At 40.4% G+C, this 18,259-nt stretch overlaps 1 protein-coding gene across 19 annotated transcripts in view; it reads right to left on the reverse strand.

The window, feature by feature from the left end:
- The window catches only part of THRB (thyroid hormone receptor beta), a 371,044-nt gene that overhangs the window by 76,163 nt on the left and 276,622 nt on the right, over nucleotides 1-18,259 (reverse strand). The window contains exon 1 of one of the 19 annotated variants that reach the window (XM_077865423.1): nucleotides 2,944-3,079. The exons of the other annotated variants lie outside the window; for them this stretch is intronic. The gene's annotated coding sequence lies outside the window, so the exon portion shown is untranslated. Of the gene's footprint in view, nucleotides 1-2,943; nucleotides 3,080-18,259 lie in introns of those variants that run through there. 19 annotated transcript variants of the gene reach the window in all.

Genomic DNA, 18,259 nt, shown 5'->3' on the forward strand with positions numbered 1-18,259 from the left:
TAGCATGATGTCTTTAATTTCCATTCTAATTTTTTACTTGAGCCTGGAAGTTTTAGCTTTGCGTAATTCTCAGGCTATGTACATATCAACTGATTTTTATTTGTGGAGTCATATAGAATAGGAGACTAATGTTTGGCTGAGCATGTACTAAAGCCCAAGTACTGAACTAGACACTTTTATTTATCTTCATGAACAACCAACGAAGTCTAAAGTGATACACTGCTTGATTTATAGGAAACCTGAAGTCCAGAGAAACACTTCATCTGCTCTTTCATACCTTTTGTGCTGTTAACAGATATATTATCATTATCTGCCTTAGTTTGGTGAGTAGCCATTAGCCTATTAATAGCTATCATTTTATCAGTTGTTTGAAAGTTCTTTATCAACTATGTTTTTTATCCTATTATTTTCAATTACTCATTTATATCCACAACTGGTCTGCCTGCTTTCACTCTGAGCCACCTACACCCATCGTTCATTGAGCAGCCAGAGTGAGCTTTAAAAGTACACATCAGAACATTATCTCTCTGTGCTTAAAATCTTCTGATGACTTCCCATCAATATTGGAATGAGGGCTTGTGGCCTTACTGCAGCCTGAAATGCTCCAAGGGATTTATCCCTGGACCATCCCACCAAGCCTCTCTCCTGTGGCTCAGCCCCTTGTTCTCTGTCCTTTGGCTGTATGGGCTTCTTCTCACATGTGACGCTCATTCCTACCAGTGTCTTTGCAGAAGCTCCTCCCAGGACTTTGCATCAAGTCCTCCTCTTGATGTACCAGGAACAATTACCAGGACCCAATCTCACATCCCCTTTTACAAGAAGATTGGATTTTCCCTTTTAAAGAACCTATCAGGGTTGCATTTCTCACAGAAGATAATCAAAAGTAAAAGTAAGGTTGGATCCCTGTACCGCCCTGGAAGAGGCTCTGTTTTAGAGGAGCGAGGAGAGGGCAAGGTTGCAAATCTCAGTCTCACTCTTCCACGTAGTGACTGAAGGGTCTAATTTTGAAAATTATTTCCTCTTTCTAAGCCTCTGTTCTTTTCATGTGTAAAGTGGCAATATAATGTTGCTCATGGGATTTCATTCTTTTGCAGCCTTCAAGGCCTAGATCACTATGTAAACTTTCTTGAACCATCCATCCACCCTCCAAACTTCCATTAACACTTTCCAGGTATCTCTCTCTGCCCATATGCTACTCCATACTTCATGATCTAATCATTTACATACTGTTTTATTTATATATTTGGGTAATACAGTGCCTAGCATAATGCCCTAATTATTATCTCCCAATAATCCGGTAGCTTTGCAAAGAGAAAATGATTTCCTAGGAACAGACTTACTGCCTATTTTCCCCTTTTTTGATTATATATTTTAAATTTAAATGCACTTAATTAACATATAATGTATTATTAGTTTATGGGTAGAGGTCAGTGATTCGTGCCATGTAATGAACATTGGGTCTTGTACAAGACTGCCCTCCTTTTTTTTTTAAGACTGCCCTCCTTAATGCCCATCACTCAGTTACCCCATCCATCCACCTCCTCCCCTCCAGTGACCCTGTTTATTTCTTATGACTGAGAGTCTCTTGTGGTTTCTCTTCTGATTTCATCTTGTTTTATTTTTTTCCTTTCTTCCCCTATGATCCTCTGGTTTTGTTTCTTAAATTCCACATATGAGTGAGATCATATGATAATGGTCTTTCTGGCTGACTTATTTTGCTTAGTACAAAACCTTCTAGTTCTATCTATATTGTTGCAAACGGTAAGGTTTCATTTTTTTTGATGGCTGAGTGGTATACCACATTATCTTTATCCATTCATCTATCGAAGAACATCTTGGCTCTTTCCATAGTTTGGATACTGTGGACATTGCCACTATAAACATTGGGGTGGAGGTACCCCTTTGGATCACTACATATTTGTATCTTTGGGGAAAATACCCAGTAGTGCAATTGCTGGGTCATAGCACAGCTCTATTTTCAACTTTTTGAGAAACTTATATACTGTTTTCCACAGTGGCTGCCCCAGCTTGCATTCCCACCAATAGTGTAAGAGGATTCCCCTTTCTCCACATCCCTGCCAACATCTGTTGTTCCCTGACTTCTTAATTTTAGTCATTCTGACTGGTGTGAGGTAGTATCTTATTATGGTTTTGACTTGTATTTCCCTGATACTGAATGATGTTGAGCATTTTTTCATGGGTCTATTGTCTATGCCTATTTTCTTATCTAAAAGCCACTATTAAGTCATAAAGAGGACTCAAAACTTTGAAGACCAATTCAACACAGATTTTCTACTACCAGTAGTATCTTCTTAAAACTGCAAGAGAAAATGAAAACTGTTTTGCTTTTTAGAGGCAGCATAGAATAAGAATTTGGGCTCTGCTAGTCAAGGTTCAAATTCTGGCTTTGGCATTTATCAGCTGTGTAACTTTGGGCAAACTGCTCTACCTCTTTGGATCTCCCTCCTGAATATTGATAATACTTGTCTCTATCTCCTCTGCAAGGCAAGAACTCATCAAGTTTTCCTTGTATTATGTCAGTTGTATCTATACTCTTTCCCCTCCTCTATTGGACTCTGATCAACTTATTCATCTTTCAGTTCCCACAGCTCCAGGCACAGTGCCTTAACATGACGGGACCTGAATATATATTACTTGGAAACAACTGGAAATAATATAGACAGACCAAAATACTCCGCAAGCTAAACAGAACACGCATGGACTTTCATCTATCTAGGAATTTCTATGCACTGAGCAATAACGTGCTCTACACGAGACCCAGTTGGCCAGAACTGGTTAGCATCCCCATTCTGCAACAAAAGACAGTTTGGCCATAACCAGATGCTGCTGCACAGCCTTAGATGTATTCTGTGCACAGAGATGGCAGAAAGGGAAGCTAGATGACTCTATTTGTCCCAGTCCTCTTAGACTAGGTAAACTCACCATTTTTACTGTGGCATTTTTATTTCATGAAACACTTTGCCTAAATGACAAGTGTAGCTTGTTGTTTGCTGTCCAGACAAGTATCTGGTGAGAGCTTCACATGGGACACCAGACTGTGGCTGTGGATGTCCCAATGCCATCTTTTCAGGCCCTCTGACATAATAATATACTCTCATCATCTGGGACGGGTGTGCCAGTCACCAGAGGGCAGGCTGCTGGCTTGCTTTGTTGGTGCTCTTGGATCCTCTAGGGAGGCTTTGCTCTCCAAGAGTGGACTAAGCTACAGTGCCTGGCTTGCCACTTCTAGTTATGAAGGCCTTTGGGGGCAGCCTTAGCAGAAGCCATGAGACTTGTGAATTTGGAATATTTGGGCAAGGGAGGGAGATTTCTCCAAAATTAGAGAAAATTCAAATTATTGACTATTTCTAAAGGAAATTCACTATTACTACTTTCAAGAATTGTGAGGAAAGGGTTACAGGACTACTGAGTCTCAGTAGTAAACTAGAGTAAAAATTCCTTATAGCATTGGTGTTGAGATTACATGAGCTGACATTTATACAAGGTTTACTACTGAGCAGAAATACAGTAAGTTCTTGAAGTGTTGCCTTCTTCTTTTACACTGATAACTACAGAGAGCAAATCCACAGTTCTCAATGGGTAGAAAGGAACCTGGAGGATCCATTCTTATGCTCCCTCCTTCCCTCAACCTACACAAACATTTTGAAACACTCCCTCCCCGGCTCCAGCTCAGTTTGGTTCTAGCTACATGGCTGCCTTTATTCCAGTGATGAGTTCCTCTTTCTTTGGAAAACATTTATTATTTGTTCTAATAATGCTTAATCACATGTTGCTTCTGAGATCTTATTGATGTATGTTAGGATTCCTGATATGAAGACCCAGATGGTCCCTGACATTGTGACCAGCTACTGCTTTGGTATTCTCTACAACTTAAACCTGCAAAATGGAGTGGAATGTTCTGGTCACTGTGGGGCACAGGGGGCATGGGTCACAGCTGGGGAGCAGCCTTCTGGGTCATTGGCTTCTACAAGAATTGTGACTAAGGAGGATGAGAAAGGAAGGAAACTATATTATTATGTAATAAGGTACTTTATGTGCATAATAGTAGTAATAATAATATTGACAGCTAAAGTTTCCAACATAGTAAGATTTCTACATAGTAATGTGCCAGCCTACCAGACTAAGCACCATAAATAAAAATCACTATTAACTGAGCACCTAGTATGTGCCAGGTAGCATCCTAGGCATTTTTCATACATTATCTAACTTGCATTCTGAATACCAAGAGATGGGTATTGTGTCCATCATTTTAACCAATGAGGAAATAAGCATGGAGGGAAGATATTGGATTCCTGTGTTTCTACTTAGAAGATGTTACAGTGTATGTAATTATGAATTCACTTGTGTAGGTCAATGAGCTCCTGGATAGTTGGGACCGTGGCTTGTTTGGTTTGTGCCCCGGCAGGTTAGCATGGGGCCTGGAACATTGATAAATGCTCATGACCTTGCGTGGAGTTGAATTAAACTCAGCCACTCTCCATGGCTCTCTCCTGCTTCTCCACAGCCCCATGGGAAACAGGAAATGGTGAGAGAGCTCTTCTCTCCTTTGTGCTTGTTCTATCCTCTTCCTGCTCAGCTAAGTGTCATTTCTCATTATCTTCTCTTGGTTCCCAGACTGGTTCTCCTGAAACTTCTCTCCTTTGCAACCTCCCCTTACCAAGTGCTACGTGTCTAAGAATATTTCAAGATATGGACCAGAGGTTTCTAAGGAAACTTGACTCTAGCATTTGAGAGGAAAATAATGACCTTTTATTTGTATTTTATTTGAAAATCTAAAAAGAAATTTTTACTAGCATTGTGTTTAGGTGTGTATAGAATGAATGATGAATGAATGAATGAATGAATGAATGAAATACAGAGGGCCACATATCGTGCTCAAATATTCTAATCAGTGTATACTCATCTGGACAACAACTCTGCTTCACTCATGAAACTCTATAAATGAGGACCTACTGAGGCCCTGGCTCAGCCTTTGGTTACATGAAATGCATCCTCAGGAATATCTTCTTGTAGGCAAAGTCTGGCAAAATTAGCCTCTTTGTTCAGATAGGCGGCCTCCCTTTGCTATATGGTTTTGTCTTTCATTTATAGAGCACCTGCCTATTGATTTTCCCTTTTGTTGAGACTGGACTTCTCTGCCCCTGTGAGCAGGTGAATTTAAGTTTGCTATCACAGAGGGTTTCTCTGGTTTCATTGGCAGGGATTCTCAGTCCATTAAGTGAGTGAGATCTGGGAGCTGCTAAGAGAGAAACAAATCTTTTTCTTATCTGGCTGCTCCTGCTTCTCCAGTTTTCCTGTATATTTCATTAGGCAATCATTATCCAAATGAAAAACAATCATCATAGCTATAGAAACCTCACAGTTATTCTGAAACTAGAAACTACAATGATAACCTCTTGATAATAAGTTAAAACCATTAAAATTTTTTAAAAGTGTACGATTAACACCTTTAAATGGGATGCACATTAATCCATTTTAAAGTTGAGCTGAAAGAAAGTTAAAAACAGAACAACAAAATGTGTGTTCAAAGACCACAGTGGAATCTCCACATGGAGTGGCAGTGCATGAAAACATGTCAGCGGCTTGTTCATGAGCAACATCTTACAATGATTTAACCACACAGGAAAAAGCTGCCCTCTGGAACCCTAGTCAGAGGCCCCAGAGCCTCAGAAGGTACTTTCCAGAGGACACAGTGGAATCCTCCCCCTGGACCGGTCATTTAGTTTTCCATAATTCATACTGGATTTAATCAGAGAATCCTCAGGTTGGATGACTTAAACTTTGAGGCAATTACTCTAAAGGCCACAGAGATTCCATTTAGGATATTAGACAAGCTACAGCTATAACAAAAACATTCATATTAAAGAGCTGTGAATGCACATAAAAGGGAGCAGATGTTTGCTGTCAGGATTAGATTTCTCCTGGACGAAAGTTCAGATCATCATGTTTATTCTTGTTGCCAGTCTGAGCCCACATTTTGGAAAAAAAACATAAGGTAGTCTGTAAGATTGGCCTCATTTTATGTTTTCAAACTTGAAATACCTCTTCCTAGAGTAGGAAATACATGTGAATCTTTTCTAACATTGCAAACAAGGACTGGGGTATAATTTGTAGATAAAGAACATATTGAGATTTCCAGTTTCTCAAATAAAAAGATAGAACGTGCCTCTTGGGTAATCAGATCAATTTTATAGACACACTGTATATACTTGGTAGCAAAGCACACAGTCTTTCAATAAATTAAACTCAAGGATTAACAAAATGGACAAAAATAGATGCTGGTGTTAAAAAAAGTAGAATAATCTACAGGGTGATGGATTGACCCTCCTCTGAGTTTTCATAGAATCTCATTATCATTTTTCATATTTTTCTATGGAAATAAGTAGGATCAAGATCAATGTAGACATTTCCTTCATTTAGGGGGAAACATTTCAATCTGAAGAAGTTTGCTTTTTCCCTTTGTTCAGGAATAGCGGCCCTGCCATGGTATGTACACCTTCCTTAGTCTTGGTTATGAGGGTAGGCAAGATTTTTTACATACTGAGGACTCCTTTGGGGATGTTTTCAGGCCCTCTGAACACTATTAAATACATAAACAATTTAGTTCATTAAATCAGCCCCAGTGGTATGACACAAAGCCATGCAGCATGCGTCCTGTTCCCCAGGAGGGTCTGGCTGAGCACCTCATAGGTCCTGTCCCAGCAGCAGGAATGAATGGGAGAATTAAATTGTTTTCTACCTGCCTGTCTTGTGGAAGATATTTAGCAGTGCAGACGGGTCAAATTGCTTGGTGCAATCTGTTCTACAGTGTTTGTACAGTGTGGGAAAATCAAGAGAAGTAGGTGTGATTTCTACTGTCATTTTAACACCTTCTTGGTTTTTTTCCTTAAACTTTTCAACTGCTTAAAATTGGCAGGATGGGGGCTAGAGGGGGTGTCGGGCACTGATTTCCTGCAGGCCTGCCCATCTCTAGCCTGTCTGCTCCCATTGAGGGCCGAGTGTGCCCCCATACCTTCTCTATCCTCAGATGGCCCGTGAATATCTCTAAAGGTAGTTGGGGACCTGCTGCATCTGCATCACCTGGGAGCTTGTTAGAAATGTGGGATTCTGGCCTCGAATATCAGAATCTGCATATTAACAAGATCTTCATGTGATTCCCAAGCACACTGACGTTTGAGATACTTTATTCCAGGGGGCACAGTCTCCATGTAAAGTAGATAGAATTTGTTACATGTGCAGTTACTCAATTTGAACTTTGGTACGATTTAATATTCACTATGTAGAGAGAAGATTTCATACTCAGGAATCAGAGGAGAAAATAGTATTTGGTGGTTGCAGTTTAGGGAAATTAAAGGAAGTGCATTTAACATCTTTATTTCTTAAATGGTTAATTGGTAAATGTAGTATATGAAATGGAAAAATCCAAACCAAAAATTTAAAGATTCCTGGTTATAATTTCACCTTTTTCCAGGTCTTCCTTTCTAGAGACATCCAGTAAGATAATAAAAGTAATTGCTAACATATGTGCCAGGCACCTGTTCTGAGTATTTTACATTTAATCTTCACTGTAACTCTATGAAATAGAAATATTATCCTCATTTTTCAGATGAGGAAACTAGGGCACAGAGAGGTTAAACAAATTATCCAGGGTCACAGTAGTAAATAATAAAGTCAGGATCCATATCCAAGTAGGTCTAGCTGACTCTGCCATATTCCTGTTTATGGCAAGTCAACACCAAATGACTTAGATGATCACTGCAGGCAAGAGAACTAAATTCTATCAACTAAAGTATGTAATTAGAGGTTTGAAATAAAAAGACTAAAGCTCAGAGAGGTCACTTTCTTCCTCAAAGTCACCCAGATGGGCAAAGAAGCGAGATGGGTATTTTGATTCTTCGTCCCAAGATCTTTTAACTGAAAACATATGTTTTTAAAGTATACAACAATGATTTGTTGCTCAATCTCAATGCTGGTTCAAATTCTGACATTTTCACTTTATACCTCAAACATTAAGAGCTGTTTTTCTAATTAAAAAATTTTTTTTCCAGTAAATTTACCAAACAAGAGACAGCTGTGCACAAAATGATTCTGTTTCCCCCACTGGCTGCTGTTGCTGATTGTTCATAAAGCTCATGTTTATGGTGGTATGGGCTCCGGTGGTATGTGGCCTAAGAATGCAGAAAGAAGGCAAAACCAATCAACCAATCAAAATGACCAAGATAAGGAAGAATCGGTTTGCTTACTAAGCTGCCCATCTGGAAGGTTAAAAAGCCACCAAATAATTTAGAACTGACAAAAAGATAATTTCATTTTGAGTTTATGTTCCTGAGAGCCAACCCTTAGAGAGGCCCTGCTATGTGCCAGGCAAGATGCAAGCTGTGTTTTATTTATTCATTACAACGATGCAGTGAAGGTGATACCACTATTCGCCCCATTTCACAGATGAGGAATCTTTGGCAGAGATAACTGAAGATGTTGCTCAAAGTTACAGGTAGTAAATGGGAAGCTGTTCTCATGCTCGGCTATGCTACTTTCCACAGATGAGGCAGTTGCAGGCCAGAGTATCACATTTGCCCAGTCACAAAGCTAGCTAGAGGGCAGTGCTGTGCCTGGAATCTTCCTTGGGATGGGCCAAGCTGGCTTGATGACAAAGGGGGAATCCTATTAGAATCATTCACCTCTTAGCAGAAATATTGCTTTGAGAGAGGTTCATCTATTTCTTTAGGAAACATGGCTTCAACAAACAAAACCTCTTCTCACAAAGAATGAAGTCAAAGGTATATTTCTTTTGAAATGTAGGAAGGACATTATGCTCAAATGAATAGCTTGTCTGATTTCAGCAATGGAACAATAGTGTCTGAGAAAACCAATGCTTGGGAACTTGAAAGACATGATTTTTGGAAGAACAGTTATAGTTTGAGATACAAACACTTTCGGCTTTATGCAAGTCTGGCTAGTGATACTTTCTGACCAAATAATAACCAAAAGAAGAAAAAATATTGTGCTGTCAGCAATTATCCCGTTTGTCTGGGATTTGTCTGCAAATGACAGCTTCTTGCAGAGGGACCTGTACTACCAAAATGGTGATGTCAAAGCACTCTGCAACTTAAACATGGCCTGTTCTCTTGTGTGTTCTCTTTGTTATTTTTTTTAGGACCATGTGGCACATTAAGTGGAAGGTGTCACAAAATGACTCCAACTCGCTATCTCAAGCAGAATGGGCAGTTTATTTCCTGGGGCTGCCTTGTCTACAACTGCCTCAATTCTAGGAATACGTTTGCCTGGAAGATGAGCATAGTGGGGAAGAGGAAGGAATTTGCCAAAGTGAGGAAGATGCTCTGGAAGAAAAAATCCCATTCTTTGTACATTACCTCCATCTGAGGGTTATGAGGTGAATCCATATTGTGACTCAGAAAGAGCAACAGAGACTGGAGTTAACACGGATGCTTCAAGGGCTGCTCCTAGGTTGGCAGTCCTCACCCAGGCTTCTTGCTTCTCTGGGAATAGTGGGCAATGACTGGAGACATTTTCAGCAGTCACAACTTGGGGGAGTGTGTGTGCACTGCCAGCATCTAGTGGATATGGGCCAGGAATGCTGCTAAAACTTTTAGCACCACAGGAGAGCCCTCTGCAACTGCAGTGGCCTCTGATTCAAAGTGCTCTCACTCTGACCCTGCTTTTGTCTCTTCCCAGCCAATTGGTGTCACTGAGGAAAAGTCTGATTAAATTAACATACCGGAAGGTATGAATGACTGACAGAGTCAGCAGTAGCAGGATCACCTGTGTTTTAAGTGACATTAATTCAATCTAAACTCACCCCCAATTTGTAAAATTTTAGTGAGGGTGCTGTAACAACACGGACATTTATTTTTAGTGGATGGGGGAAGATGGTGAAATTTACAAAGCATTGCTCACCTTTTAAAGTCATAGTATACATAAGGCAAACCTGTGATGTGATCCCACTGGAATATCATCATGAACACTTTTCCATTATCAGCAATTATTTGTACTTAGTATTGATCACAATTCCTTCCCAACAAGAAACACTGGAAGAAACTTGCTGTGCTTCAAACAAGCCTTATTTACTTTCTCTTCACTGCTATTATTGACCTGTGGGTTTTGATATGATAGGACCATTTATTCGGTATTTGAAATATCCCTGTCACCATAAGTCCCAGGCTGTCTTCTCTCTGGACTGCTGTGGATCTATATTTGGATGGCATGCTGCATAGGCTTTTATTTAAAGCAAATGAAGCAGACACAGCATGAGCAAGATAATTAGCAGCAGGGATGAGCTTTAGAGTCATTTCTTCTCATTTTCAGGCTTAGAAGTGGAAGGCTTTACTCTTCTTTATGCCAGTGTATGATGGTGCCAAACCGAAGTGATCCTACGTTGGCCATCTCACACTGCGATGACTTCATATATCACTTTGCCCTGTTCTCCAGACTCTTTGTCCTCCTGACCATCAGCCAGGAACATAAGGTAGGTTGAAACACAGCAATATGCCAGGCCGAATTTCAGGCAAATTAACTAGCTCAACTGCTCTTCATCCAGTGGGCTGTGAGTAGTAAAATACAGAGAATAGTTGGGGCTAAAGGGATCTTAGAACTCACACCAGTTCAAAGACCTTTGGACAGTTACAAGCAAAACCAAGCATCACTACCGCCCCTCATCCTCATGCGTGCACACCCTAAATACAAACAATACCAACATGACCCAGGGAGAGGTGAGACAGTCTGGGGTGGAAGTGGGTGAAGGCAGATGGTCCTCATCCAGATGAAGCAACCTCCTTGTTTCCAGAACTAGCTAGCAGACCCTGTCTTCCATGTCTCTCAGGCTTAGGCTGGGGCATGTGGTGATCAAAAGCTTTTCTTTAACGAATTTGTGGCACATGGAAAATTCTTGTGAAGGGTTGGGGCTTGACAGGGTCGGGAAACAGCATATTCTTCATCTTGGAAACACAGAATCTGAAGCAGGTCTCTATTAAATAAACTTGCTATGGGATGTTAGTTTGAAAGGAGAGGAAATTTACCGTGGCTACAATTGCCCCTGCCTAAAAATAATTAGGCTCATCACAGGCCTGGTCAGTATTTCATGAGTTCTTCCAAGACAAGAGACTACATCAGAACCATGCACAAAAGAATCTTTAAGAAATCCTTGTCTGGAAAGGAGGAAACAATACAGTTGGATGTATTGTGGAGGCAGACCAGCAGCAAAAGGATTCTAGAATATCTAGTGATAGGTTTCCAGTGGTGTCTTGTTCCATAAACATCTGAAAGGGATATTTTAAATAAATGGACAGTTCTCAAGGATCACTCCTGGAAAGTGGGACTGGAATACCCATTTCTGACTTGCACCTAGGATTCTTTATTTCTTGGACAATGGAATGGGTTGTTCAAGAGAGCTAGTTGGCATTTGATTATGGGATATATCAGATCCATCCTCTAATGTATTTGAAGCAAGATAACAAGATGGCTGCATTTCCCTAAACTGTCCTGACAGGGGTGGTTATTTGGCCTGGAGATATTGACATGGTGGTGGTTGTGATGATGATGGTATCTGTCACTGATTACTTGAGGCTCACAATGTTCTAGTCACACTGCTAAGCACATCACATGATTTCTTTTTGACCCTTACACTAATATTAAGATGAATAATGATCCTCTCTATTTCACAGATGAAGAAACTGAATATTATGAAAGGGAAAGCAACTTGCCATAGGTCACAGCTATAAAAGTAAAGCCACACTGAACCCTAGGTGAATTTGACCACAGGCCTGTGCCTTTGGTCCCTCTGTTGCATTTCAATGGGTCAGCAATACACATGTGGTTTGGGCAAGATGGTATATACTTTCCTGGTTTGCAGACATATTGTCCTCATTACTTGCCTGCTCCCCCCATCCTATTCTGCACATAAAAGAAAAAGATAAAAGCAAAGACAAAACAAACATAAAGCTTCTCTGTCCTATTTGGAAATCATAGGAAGCAAAAAAACAAGAGCCGAAGGACAAGGAGTCAGGGAGGGCCTGAGGTGAGGGTTCTCCCAGGTGGGGTCTCTGGAGAGAGCCTCAGCATGAAGAGCAAGCCCTCAGTAGTGGCTGCATACAGACACTGTAATCTTGCTTCTTGTGGGGGTCCTTGCACACTTTCCCACTGGGCAGCCAGCAGGAGGGGCCGCTACACCCTTAACTGCTCTGTGTCCTTGGGAAGACCTCCTCGGAAGACCCTCTTTCTCTGGTTTGTAAAGGATCCTTTGCAACACAAAGGCCACCAGCCTTGAAGAGAGCTGTCTGCTTTGATGTTTCTCTGTTTGAGGAAACTTGCTGGAACTGAACAAGTATTAACATGCTTCACAGAATTCTCACCATGTCAATTCACTTCCAAACATCAGGAGCAAGTGAAACGTTTTCCACTTGACCTCTCCATTTCTCAGATGCATCTTTTTCATTAATTTATTCTATCTGGAATTTCTAGGGATAAACCTGTCCTCACAGATGCATAGGGCCAAAAGCAAATAAACAAAATTATGACAAATTTGCAGTGTTCAGGAGAAGGTGGTCAGGGGAATCCAAAGCACTCCCTTTTATTGAGTGCCTGCTAGTGACAATGACTGTACACATATTATTGATCTAGATGCCCCCCCCCCCCCTTAATCGCTGCTGTTTCCTTATAGTGTACCAAAAGATTTGTCGTGTAGGAGACTCTCAATAGATGTTTGCTGACTGGTTTAAATAGATTCACCACAATTCCAGGATGGTTTCCTCCCTCTTTTTACAATAAAGGAATTGAAACTGTGAGAGCTTTAGCAACTTGCTCAAATTAACAAGGCTAATAAGTGTCAAACTGGGGATTTGAACCCAAGGACACAGGCTCCAAAAATATATATTCTTTTCACAATAGCATGTGAACTCCAGAAGCAACTAGAAACGGTGGTCAAAATAGATCATCCTCACCCTGTCTAGAGATGGCTGATAGTACTTGGAGGAGGTTCAAAGGACTGTACCAGACATTTTTAAACAAAAAGATGACTTCAATATAAAGTTCAGGTCCCTTCCTGACCTCACGTACTTCCATAATATTCTCTTGCACTCGTATAGCCCTTTGTGACACAGCCTCATCATCAAAATCGGTATGCTCTCTACTTCCGGGACACATGGCTAGACTGCATTCAAGCCTCCCTCACAGTCACATGTAGCCATGTGACTGAGTTCTAGCCAATGGAAGGAATATGAACATTGGGCACCACTTCCAGGCCTGGCCCAAAAAACAAGTCCATGCATCCTTTCATTTTATTTTCTCCCTTCTTCTGTTGAGTGGAGAAAATTATGAAGTCCTAGAGGTGAATGGAAATATAAGAAGGAAGGAGCCTGGGTCCCCAAATGACCATGGGGAATGTTACCCACTGGCCAAGAACATGTGGCACTGGACTTCACATAAACCAGATTTAAAGTTCTGTTGTATGAAATCACTGAGGTTTTGGGTTCTCCTTGTTGCAACAGAGAGCATCATTTTACTAATAGGCTCTTTATGATTCTGGATAGTTTTCTTATCTATTTTGTCATTAAAGCTTTTACAAATGCAACCAGAGCCAATGGAAGCTCAAGGAGTGAGAGGTGTGAAGAATCATTTAGAGAAGATCCAAGACATCTGTGCAGTGCATTGCTGCACAGCCATAAGCATGTTACTTGGAGTTCATGCACTTCGTTTCTCTACCTGTAATTTTAGACTGTTGGAACAGATGGTCTGTAAGATTTCCTTCTAGTTTTAAACCTCTTTAGGTCTCTTTAGTTGATAAAAAATAGGTATTAATGTGTTCAGAAACTGTGATCTCTTGAATATGAGCTTCTCAAAGGTAAGGATTATTATGTTTATATGGCTAGGATCCAATATCTTAGATGCTCTAATGTTAAATTTAATTAGAATTTTCTGTTGAAAAACTCAAAGACTTTGCTAATGTTCTGATTTATGCCAATGATTTCTTGATCTAATTTGGAGCACAATATCAAATGATTGAAATTCTCATGAATATTTTCATTATGCATTAGTGAGTATGGTAGGCTATTTTATATTCATTTACATAGACTTAATCTTTGAAGAATGATTTTATAATAATACTGAAAGACTTTTTTGATTAAAGTTAGTGCCAGCAGTAATTGGTATTCTGATGGCTTCATTTATACTTCTATTTAGCTAAATAATATAGGAGTATAATTCCTACTTAGGGTTGAGAAAATTGGAGTACAGAATATTCAGAATTTTCTCATCCACATGGGTCTTAACTTGAGGTCCATAAAAGTAGTATTGGGGGGAAACTATGAACAATTAAAGAGTTTGGAAAGGCCCAAGAAAGATGATACAATGATGTGATGGAGCCTATGCCACTTTCATGAAAAATCTTATGCCTTCTGGTTTTGGAAAATATATAGTAATTTTTCTTTATATCTGTGTAGTGTGGGGTCATTGTTCATTTTATCCTGCTCAACAAAAGTATCAGGTTATATATGCTTTGATTATTAAAAACAAGCAATGAATTCTATTATTTAATAAATACTGTTTGGAGGTAAAATGTTTGGAAAAACAGGGCTTATGGGAGGTATGTGTGGGGAAATAACAAGAGGGTCTTGGCAGAAAAATGGGAACCACAATTTGACACTGTAAAAAAGAATGAAATCTAATGATGGGAGACCCATGTTCTTCTTTCTTTTTATTGGCTGCAGCAGGTGTATGTCATCCCCCATTTGTTTTCTGCTGTCACTTCCTGCCTCATGTGCTTATGTCATGTAACGTCCTACAACCTGGGGAATAAGCATCCAGGGAGATAGTGTGTTAGTATGGCCCCTCAGCCTTGGCTGGCATAGGAACTTATGTCTATTAAAAAAATGAAGTAAAAATAATATCAACAAATATTTTAAAATGTTTATATTATCAAGGATTGCAGAAATGAAGAGACTGTATTAAAAATTACCAAGTACCTTTTGCGTGAATTGTTTGCTTCAAATGTTATGTTGAGATTACTGCTTCATTAAAAAAAAATCTTTCCATAAAATAATAGGACTAACAAAGGCATTTCTTGTCTCTCATGTTTTAGAAAAAGAAAGGCCTTAAGTCATATAGAAAATTCTTTCAGGAAATCCTAAGTAGGATGCTGAATTTGAAGGAGACACTAAAGAGAAAACATGAATTACAGGAATGAGCTAAACAAAGCAATAAAGATGTAAGCTTACCAGCAAAACGAATTAAAAAAAAACTACAGACATTCATTTACATCTGTTTTTTTTGCCCCATGGTGGTTCAGTTAAATGTATGTGACATTTTTCACAATTAAGTTAACGTTACCAATTCCTATGACATACCTGGTGCTCCCTCAGAACATCTGTGTTGTGTTTCAATGTGCCACAGCATGTGTTAAATGATTTATATAAATCTTATATCCTCACCATAATCTTTTGTGAAAAGTTCAGTATTTTCAGCATCGGGATTTTTTTAAAGGTCCCCAAATAAGCAGTCCAGACTGAGAACCATAACCTGTGGACCCTACTCACCAGACAGCTACATTCTTTTGAGGGCCCAAATGGAAGTCATTTAATTTATTTAAATAACAACAACAGCCCTTTCAGGAACAGCAAAAAACAAACAACAAAACAAAAAAACTCCTCCCATAACCAAAGGCACCTTATAACTTGAAAGCAACCTACTAAAGACGAACGTCCAATAAAATTCTATTTCTTTGATGAAAAATGCTGCCCTAGGAGTGCATTCCTGAAGGACTCTGTGATCATTTGACCTGGACAGGTTGCCATCGTAATGGGCTTTTTTTTTTTTTTTTGAGATGTTATTTATTTATCCATGATAAGGCACACACACACACACACACACACACAGAGAGAGAGAGAGAGAGAGAGGCAGAGACACAGGCAGAGGGAGAAGCAGGCTCCACGCAGGGGGCCCGACGTGGGACTCGATCCTGGCACTCCAGGATCTCTGTCAAATACATAAAATCTTTAAGTAAAACCACAAAATTTTCAGTGATACTGATAACCTCACCACCATGTTTGAAGACAACTGTACTTTCCTCAACACTGGATGCACATTAGAATCACTTGCAGAGTTAAAACAAAACAAAACAAAACCAACAACACTCCACTTGTGAGAGGCTCCACCCTAGACCAACCCAGCTGGAATCTCTCTGAGTGGGGCACAGACACTGATACCTTTTGATTGCTCCCTAGGTGACTGCAATGGGCAGCCTGGTCTGAGAATCTCTGTGTCCACATCATGGCTTTCAGAATGGGCTATACTATGGAATCATCTAAATAGTTTTATAAGGCCACTGAGTCTTGCATCTGCACCCACATATTCTGATTTAAGTGGTCTGGGGTAGCATAGGCATCAGGATTTTAAAAAGCTCCCAGGATGATGCCAATATACAGGCAAGTTTGAGCAGGACAAGGCTAGGTCCTCTACCAAAGAGGGGGTTTCTGCCTTAATAAGTTGAGCAAAGACTGCTCAATTTATCTCCTCTGGAGGTGAGCATGATGAAGACTAACAAAGAAATGAGACCTATCACTATTTAAAGTCATGTAGCCCACAGTTTCCCAAATTTTGAGTCCACAGTCTCAACCGTCTGCTCTGGTCACCTTAGGCATGTTATCTCACCACACTGGCCTTTGCCTGCTGCTGTGTACAATGTGAGGATTGGTGGGGGGGGGGGGAATGCCCCCCAGCTCAGCAACAGCACCCCAACAGGAATCATCTGCACTCTTTAGGCTTGGGGAGCTGGACTTCTGCACTAGTTCCCTAGCCAGGGGCTTGTCAGCTGGTGGTGGGGCAGGTGGTGATGGCATAGAAAGAGAACTCTCAACTCATTGCAAACAAAATAACATCACATATTAATTAGGGACTAAACTTTTCTTGGGAGAAATTATTTTCAATTCTTTTGAAGGATCTTCCACCTGCCTATGTGCCACTGCTATGGAAATTCAGGCATCTGGGGGAATAGAGAGGAAGATACTACCACCAAACAGAACCCTGTTAGGTTACATTTGTTTATTTGTGGCCATTAGCAAGAGCCAAATAGAGATATGCTAGGCAATTCTTAGTTATAGTAGGCTTGAAGGAGGTAGAGATGAGTTTATCAATAATGAAGGCATGATGGAGGGGTGGTTGATGAAGGTGCTGAGAATGGGGCTGGGGTGGGAGGCAGGGACAGTGGGGGTGGAGGAAGGGTAGGTCCCTAGGAAAAGCCAAAAACTGCAATGTGTGGCTTCTTGAAATACAGGAGTTGTTAAGGAAATAATTTTTTTCTTTGCTCTTGTGCTTCCATCTTTCATTCTCTATAAAGCCTTGTCCTTTTGACATTTCAACATCTTGATCATCTGGTTGCAGCTCAAATTTGGAAAGTGAAGTTCTAGAAGCAGCTCTATTGGAGGCCCTAGAGCTTTGAGGGAGGATTTTCACAAATCTGGCTGGATTTGGTGAGATTTAAAAAATCTTCTTTCAGAAAGTTCCATACTTTTCAGTAGAAAGTTTGTCCTAGGAAAAGTTCAGGAAATTAAAAAGAAGTGAGTGATGGGAGTACAGAGACCATCAGAGTACAAGAGGGCCAGTTTTTCTTTAGGTAGACTATATGGCAAAGTCTGGCATCCTTTATCAATTTGTGCTGTGCAAAGGATCACCATTCCTTTTGTTTTCTGAGAAAAGAGAAGTATTTGCTTTTGTGTCAAAGAAAAGGGTGATGTGTTGTTTGTGCAGAAATTCATTCTCTCTCTCTCTCTCTCTCTCTCTCTCTCTCGGCTTTCTTGTTTTCTCCCTTCTTATGGGGAAAACTGGGAAAAAATCTTGAACTGTGGTTCTGGGCTCCTCCCCTGACTGAATACCATGCAGTGATTTTCTTCTACCAATTTGTGCGTGATGGGGGTGAGGGGATGTAAAATTATACGCATTTATGGTTTTTCCTTCCCTTGCTTTCTAAGGTGAGTTCCTTAGGAAGGAAGATGTATTTATTTTGCTCAGTGGGATGCAAATGGCGGAGGAGAGAGGGGAAGCCCACAAGCTTCAAAGGAAAAGAGGAGGTAGAGTTAACAGGGTGGGTAGATGGGAGGAGAAGAGGGAAGGGAATCCTGACAGGCATGGGGACGGGAAGCAGCGTGTGCAGAGCCACCACACCAGGATTTTTAGCCTTAGGGGAGAGAGAGAGAGAGAGAGAGAGAAGAGGACAAGAGGTTTCAGCAGTAACCGT

Source organism: Canis aureus, chromosome 22 (assembly GCF_053574225.1).
Source record: "Canis aureus isolate CA01 chromosome 22, VMU_Caureus_v.1.0, whole genome shotgun sequence".
NCBI lineage: Eukaryota > Metazoa > Chordata > Mammalia > Carnivora > Canidae > Canis > Canis aureus.